Source organism: Drosophila sechellia, chromosome 2L, assembly GCF_004382195.2.
Source record: "Drosophila sechellia strain sech25 chromosome 2L, ASM438219v1, whole genome shotgun sequence".
In the NCBI taxonomy this organism is placed as follows: domain Eukaryota; kingdom Metazoa; phylum Arthropoda; class Insecta; order Diptera; family Drosophilidae; genus Drosophila; species Drosophila sechellia.
In genome coordinates, this window is record NC_045949.1 from 7,533,085 (window position 1) to 7,539,084 (window position 6,000).

General features: G+C 40.4%; 1 protein-coding gene across 2 annotated transcripts in view; it reads right to left on the reverse strand.

Annotated features, from left to right (window-relative positions):
- Positions 1–4,934, reverse strand: part of LOC6611549 (slowpoke-binding protein) — a 33,124-nt gene extending 28,190 nt beyond the window's left edge. Inside the window, exon 1 of one of the 2 annotated variants that reach the window (XM_032717865.1) lies at positions 4,309–4,933. The gene's annotated coding sequence lies outside the window, so the exon portion shown is untranslated. Of the gene's footprint in view, positions 1–4,308 lie in introns of both variants that reach the window. The other variant, XM_032717870.1, reaches the window with a different exon arrangement.
- Positions 4,935–6,000: the final 1,066 nt, after the last annotated feature.

Genomic DNA, 6,000 nt, shown 5'->3' on the forward strand with positions numbered 1-6,000 from the left:
GGCCTGCGAATCCCGGTTAAGCCGAAAACAAATGACAAACGTTGGTCGACCGAAGGATGCCACGAAAGCAAATCAAATAGAGGGTGGGGAAGGAAAATGGCCGAAAAGAAAACCACAATAGCCATTTCAGTCCATTAGCTGTTAAGCCAATGACAGGACAACACGGCCAGGACAACAAAAGCAGAAAAAACTGCGACAGGAGCAGCAGCCGCACGTCGTAATAATGTCGTCAAAGTGCGGCTCACCTGCTAAACTCAGCCGTTGCCACAAATATACACTGTAAGAAACAAGTTCAGTCGAACACTAAATTTTATTTAACATTTAAATTTGATAATTATAACTCCAGAAGAACATTTTAGTAAGAAAATTGTCGATTGAATATAAGGCTTTAATTATATATAAGGCTAAACTTTAATTATAAGTAGGTTTACTTTTTTTCTTGTAACGAAAACAAAAGTTATTTGTCCTCATGCAAAGTTATGACTCTGATGTTTAATTAATATAATAAATAATTAATTAAAGGCTTCTTTTTTCCGTGCACTTCGTTTTCCAGCACCCCGCCGTTTCTCACCATGAAAAGTAGCCACCTGCAGCGGCGACTGTTGAAAGCTTGGATTTTTTTGCGCTTTCCCCCGTACCTCTGCATTTATTTCAGCATGGGGTAAAGTAGGACAAAGTAGGACTCTCACCCCTGGAAAGTTGGCCTGGTCAGCAACCCGATTGTGGGGCTAATGAATAAATGAAACTGTATCCGTGCAATGGCGAAACGAGCGAACCGGAAATGCGCATTTCAAATGCGAGCGCCATGTTTAATTTCCAAATTACACCTACCAGGACATGAGTGTACGTTGGTATTTATGTGCGGCTGCCAATTAGTCGCGATTGGCAGCAAATTTGTACCATTTACCTGGTCGCACCTCCTTCTATTTAGGGTCTGCCAATGCAAAGCGGAAATATGATTTGTGTTTCAGTTTCGAGCAGCGGAAGCGGAAGTTGTTGTTCGCATGTCGAACGGATCAACACCCAGCAGCACTCTCTGCACAAAGGATTACACTCTGTATGTGTGGATACGGTCATAAAATTAAATACATAAACTTATTTGTGCACGCACACATGTATACATTTAATTGTTTACTGCGATGCGTGGGTCAGCTCGTTTGTTATGCAAATTGATTGTTAATTGAATCCCTAATTGTTCATTCGGGGGGAAGAAAACACGATTAAGTTCAAGGAGCCGGAAGTCCCTCCACTATTATTATGGATTTAAATTATTAGGTCGTCATTATAATGTTGCCAACTCATCAGAGCTTAATAATAAACAAAAAGCATTGCCTACTTTTAAGCCCAACTCGAAACAAAACTTTGCGGTTAAACAAAACTCATTTGGAAAACTTTATAATTAGTTGTCCTGAAAGGGGAATGCAAATTTACGGCTTGCTTCCTTTTTTCATTTTGCTGATGTTGCATATTGGAAATGACTTTGGGTTATAAGTTAGAATTACATTGCCGTGTGCTGTCAATATATCGACACGAGGAATATTTGCTGAACTGAACTACATATTTAAAAATATTATGTTTGATTTTGTTCCTATTACTTTATTAGACACCTAATGTACGTAAAGTTAAAAAATCTACAACGTTAACAGATTACTCTACTGATTTTTATGTATGACATGGGGATAGCACTTAAATTTTACAAGAGTATTCACAAGCAGCTCACCCAATCTAGAATTTTCTTTACTTCCACAATTTTACGCTGCTTGTCAAAGTCATTTACCATCATAAGGCTGCCTCGACCTTTTGCCCCCACTACCTCTGAATTTAAGAATCCCCGCCTTGGTTGAAACTCGATGCGCAGAATAAACGTTATTTAAGTTAATTTTATTGCTGGCATTTGTAAAATGTCAAAACCCGTCCACCAGAATATTTCCCCCAGGTTTTCTTTTGCGGGGCTGTCTTTAATTTCAATTTTCTTATCGCAGATCATGTGTTATGTGTCGTTTGTTAAATTGGGACAACAATGGAAGTACTTTTTTGGGGTAGGCAAAGGTCAACCCCTGACCTTTCCCGCGAGCCCATAAATATTTTTACTGCCCTAGTCGATAATCTCTTCAAAGTTTCCGTCGCTCGCTGGACTTTTAATAAATGTCAGAAAAGCACATAAACAAAATTTCGAAAGCCACGCCCACCCAAAACGCCCCCTGACCCACACAAACACACATGGGTGAAAGCCCAAAGCGAATGCGAAACAAAATGTGGCTAACTTTGACCTTTTTCGAAAAGCGAAATAAACAAACAAATTGAAAGCAACACACAAAACAAATCCTGGACAAAGGGGCGGGGTGAGCGATGGGGCGTGGCCAACATGGCAGGATGAACTAATTCTCTGGCACTCCAAAAAAGGGCTCAGAATAAACATTTTGGCTGGAATACAACGTATAAATCAGCGAAGATATATAAGATTTCGTCGATACGAAAACGTTCACTTGGATTTCAGAGGGTGTCCAGCAAAGAAAGGGGTATAGATGGTTTATTGTCTGGCCTGAGTAATGACTGCCCTGTCAAACCAAGCGCTTTCGAATCAAAACTTTACCAGCGACTCATGTGAGTCCTAACAAAATTCTTTTTTCTTGAGTGAATCGATGATTCACTCAGTTGTCTATTTTTAGAATCACCGCCAAGAAATCTCGACGCCTGGTACCCTCACATCCCATGACCTTTGTTGTCTTTGTCAAAACAAAGCAAAATATGGCCAGCGTTTGCTGTTTGTACAGAGGCGTTTGCATAATTAGCATAAATTTCGGAAATATTGTAGGCGACACTTGGGCGCACTTAAATGTTATCTCCGTACGCAGGAAAATCGATTCAGTCGAGTGATCTAAATTAACATGACAATCAAATTAATGAAAATGAGAGAAAGGAAAGAAGAAAAAGCTAAAGTCGGAATCAAATAAAAATGTTTGCACAAAGACAATAAAATTGGGAAAACGTTAATAGAAAAATGTCCACAAAACAAATCGTTTTCTATTAGATTACCACGGGACAATAACTGCCAGCGGAAAAGGAAATGTTTTGGTTTTCTTATCTTAATTTTTAAGGTAAAAGTCATACAATTTTGAATTATTTCTTATTGTTAAATTTTCCAGAAAAGACTTCCACTTTGAATTTATAAATTTTCTTCGATATAGTTAGCAATTATTTTCCCAACATTTTAAAATATCCAGAAAAAATGGTTATTGCATTTCAATAAATATCCTTAAAGTCCATTACCAGGCAGTAACCCAATTGAATTTCCTGTCAATGCCACTTTCACTGATTCCGTTTGGGTTCCCTACTCTCCAGTGAGAGAGAGTTAAAAAAAGAAAATTGTCTATTTTGGGAAATCCTGGTGCTCTGTCTCTGCTTTTTCTCTCGTAAAATGTGGAGGGACGGACATTAGCTGTCTGCTCGTTTAGCATCCCAACCCCTTGAGAAACTTTCGAACGGCTTAAGGCTATAATCCGGCAGTAAACTGAGTAATGTACCGCTACAGCAAAGGCCTCCCTTTTAACCACCCAGAAGACCATTTTCCTGCTCCTTTGCTTCTGCCGATGTCCTTGGGCGCAATGCATTCCAATTGAGATTGAGAAAGAAACGCAGCGGCATTCAAAAGAAACCGAGCGCGTTCCTCAAGGGTTCTCTTCACCAAAATCGGAGAAGGGGTAGATGGATAAATGAGTGCGGGACTCTAGCTTTACGATTGCGATTAAGCTGTCTCATTAGGAATAGTTCATGCAGTTGGCGCTGCAATTACCGCATGGGGAACTGGAGAAAGAAATGGCAATGGATGCTCCATTGAACGCTGACAATCATCTCCGAATGCACTTGCTTTTGGCGGATGGGGCGTATGCGTAATATGCTTCCATAATCCCCCATGACGTCCATGCAGCTGTACAAAACGAGAAACGCACAGAGTCGCTGGCAAATTGCATTCGGAATCGAACTAAAGCTGCGGAGTGTTCTAAGGAAAAGTTTTTGACCTTCTACGGGGTTAATGAATCCGGCTTTAAGCTGTAAACCGGTCTTTATACGGACATAGAATTCCAGTTAGCCATTTGGAAATCCAGTTACCCATTATCTCATAAAAAAACTTGGGAAAATAAAGTCAACATTTATTAGATTCCACAGAATTCTCAATTACTTCTGAATTCCATCAACAAACGCATAGATACGCATTGTGGCTGCCGAATAATTGCATTTACAGCCCTTCACATTTCAAATAGGTCATAAAAGACCACCACCCCCCCAAGTGTCATCCACTGAACTCACCTGTAACCAGGAAAAGGTGAGAAGAGCTTTGAGCTTGATTTAGAGTTTCTCTTTCTTTGCTTGCCTATTTTCCGGTATCTGATTTATTGATGGTTTGAGATTCGGGTTTTTAATTGACTTATTGCCGCAAAAATTTGCACTCGCGAGAGTATCCCAAAAATGCTGTTGTATCTTACAGATGCGGATGTATTTCGAAGATGCGATGCGGTGCGGTCTGATGCGATGCCCATACGCGACTGAATTTCAGTGTGTTTGGTGCTCGGTGCTTTTTGGACTTCGGTATGTTTCCTATTCGGATTTTTCGGTGTCCATCGGCTCTCTGCACTCTCCGCTCGCAGTTGTTTTTGTTGCTCCTGGAGGGCAAACAATTTCTGTTTTTGTGGGACAACCAGCAAACAAAAGCACAAGGAAACTGAATCAAAATAAATGCCTTAAATAATTGATGGCATTCCCAATGACGGTCGTGTGCGAATAGCCAATATACATAATCAAATTTTGGGTAATCAGTAATCTGACTTAGTTTTCGAATTGAAGTGTAAATTTGTTATAAATTTAATTAAGAACTATCGTTTTATTCGCGACGCGGCAGAGAATCGGTTGAAAATTACACTGAGAAATAGAGACGTCCACTCCGCTGGTTGACTCGAACTGGATTGAAAAGCTGCCAGCCGCTTGCCGCCTTTATTTCCTCCTAAAAGAGAGTGGAAAACCGAGAGACAGAGAGAAAGTGTCCAAAAAGTTCCATTTGTGGTCTTCCATTGACACCCTTTTCCCTTTTCGGTGGATTTGCCTGTTCCACAGTCACTTGTTCCGTTCTCGCTCTCGCTCTGGATTCGTCCAGCTGATTACCCCTTCCAGGAGCTTCTACGGCCGCCAGTATCTGATAGTATCTTCTCGATAACGGTTTCATGCAAGTCAGCTGTTTGAGTTGCCCATTCTTGTAACTTGAACGTAAAGAAAAGATATGGTACGTGATGTAGAAATTCTTACAAACATAATTGATAGCAACAGAATAGTTTTCCAAAAGCATGTGTTAACTTATTAAAGCAGACAAAAACAGACTAATTCAGTTTCTGTGTTATATTGATGAACAAAATTTTTGGGCTTAACTGTTTTTCAGTTGTAACTTTTATTTATTAATTTTTCTTTAATTAAAAAAATGTTCCTATATGCGGAAGTGTACAAACAAACCGTTATAAACAAATTCATAGCTGCGAATATCCTTATCTTTGAAAAAAGTAACTATTTTGTTTGGGAGAGTGTGGGAGCTTTTCATTCCAGTCGCAAAGCTTTGATAAAGCACCGACGTGGAAAGAGTGATTGCTACACAGCTTTTCTCCAGCGAAGCGGCTACCAGGAGCTTTTACTCAACTTACTCAACAGCATTGAAAACGCGGTGCAGTTGTTGTTTCCCCGTTCGCCTTCTGTTCGCCACATCTGCTCGCGTTTCATTGATGCCCAAATATAGGTCAACAATTTGTTCGAGAATGGGTGGCTGGGTGGTTGGTTGTCTTGAAGGCGGTGGTGGGAGGTGGAAATGTTACATCGCCAACTGAATTATCAGTGTCAGCGAGCGAATGCAGCGGTGGATGCGATGCTGCTATCTGAGGAACACGGCAAACATTGTAAATTGCTCGCCTGACGATGATTGCTTGGGGTTCACCTCGCAACTGGCAACTCAGAACAAATTGC